A 1,615-nucleotide genomic window follows, 5' to 3' on the forward strand; every position below is an offset into this window, starting at 1 on the left:
TCTACTTTAGGAAAAGATCAGAAGGCGCAGAAAGCTGTCTCGTGGACTTTTCCTTAAATGTCGAAACATTCTGCCGAAGACTGACGAAGACAGAACACTAGTACAGAAATGACCTATGGTCACGGTCGTTTACCATCATTAGTCACGGTTATTCGACCGTGGCCAAAAGAGGCGTGGTAAATACTTGGTGTCTTTAGCCACGGTTGGTTGACCGTGGCCAAAGAGGCATTAGAGTCGGTTTTTACGTATAACCGACTCTAATGCCCTCTGTTTTGACCACGGTTGTTTCAAATAATCGTGGCTAAAAGGGTCTTTAGTCACGATTGTTTGTAACAACCGACTCTAATGCTCTGATCATTAGAGTCAGTTATTGTAACAATCATGGCTAAAGATAATAACTTTAGAGTCTGTTGTTCGTAACAACCGACCTTAATATTATTGTTTTTAGAAATTTTATAGCAGTAGGTACAAATTGAATCTCCTCTATTTTTTCCTACTGTATTACTGTAATTAATGGTAAACGAGATTAGTTACCCTAAGTCATTTACTGTAATCGAGATTGATCCTATTGTATTACTTTTTCCATAAAGCTCAAAATCAATTTAGTCAATATCCAGAAAAACAAAAACAAATTGAAGGGTCCAACAATATTCTATTCCATAGAAAAAATTAAAACAGAATCCAACAAACACTACAAAAAAAGCTGTCCTATCAACTCTGAAGCCTGACCAACAAGGTCAATGTTCCTACTTCTTCTCTTCCTTCTCGGCCTCTGCAGCTCTTCTCATCCTAACACCAACATGGCGTGCATTTGTCCACTCTAATCGAAGTTTGTTGTATGCCCTGAATGACTTCATCTCCTCAACCACCTTAACAAGCTCCACAGATATGGTTTCTCACGCACAATTGGTATGAATTCTCCTTGCACTTGAGTTGCTATTGCCAACTCCTCAGGGGCAGAATCCCCAGCCTTAGACTTGCGAGCATACCTTGGGAAGACAGCCAGTTTGGCCTTGTATGTCTTCAATCTCTGAACGTTGGATTGAAGTCCCTCCAAAGATCTGTTTTTCCTTCTATGGTCAACAGATATGCCAATTGTAGGGGCAAGTTTCTTTGGAATTCCAGCAGCCTTGAGTTCTTCAAGTGTAAACCCTCTACTAGCCCTCAATTTCATATTGTACTTCAATGTCTGTCCATGAACAATTGGGCGAAGAGGTCCTGCAGTTGGTCTAGGGAAGATCTTCACAGGTTTCTTTTGACGAGCCACCCGTCTCCTTGTTTTCCTAGCGGGTTGGTTAAACCATGTCTTGACATAATTTTGCCAGTGCTTTTTCAAGTGCCATTAGGAATAACATTGTTATGCTTCACCATGTCTTGACATAATTTGCGATCATACACTTAGTTCTCTCATCAAGCCTGTGCAATTGTATATTACATTAGATATCTAAAAAGCTGCAACAGTTTTCAAGTAAGGATCTTGAAATTTGATACTTAATGTTTTCTCAAAATAAGAATAATTAAAGCATATGCAAGCAGCACATAAGTAGTATATAAGGAACATAAGATTTAAATGATTCCTAAGTACTCAATTAAAGCATGCAACAGTACAAAATTC

General features: G+C 38.9%; 1 pseudogene; it reads right to left on the reverse strand.

Moving 5' to 3' along the window:
* Nucleotides 1–566: 566 nt before the first annotated feature.
* Nucleotides 567–1,386, reverse strand: LOC136226018 (large ribosomal subunit protein eL13z-like; annotated as a pseudogene).
* Nucleotides 1,387–1,615: the final 229 nt, after the last annotated feature.

This window comes from Euphorbia lathyris, chromosome 4, assembly GCF_963576675.1.
Source record: "Euphorbia lathyris chromosome 4, ddEupLath1.1, whole genome shotgun sequence".
Classification (NCBI taxonomy): Eukaryota; Viridiplantae; Streptophyta; class Magnoliopsida; order Malpighiales; family Euphorbiaceae; genus Euphorbia; species Euphorbia lathyris.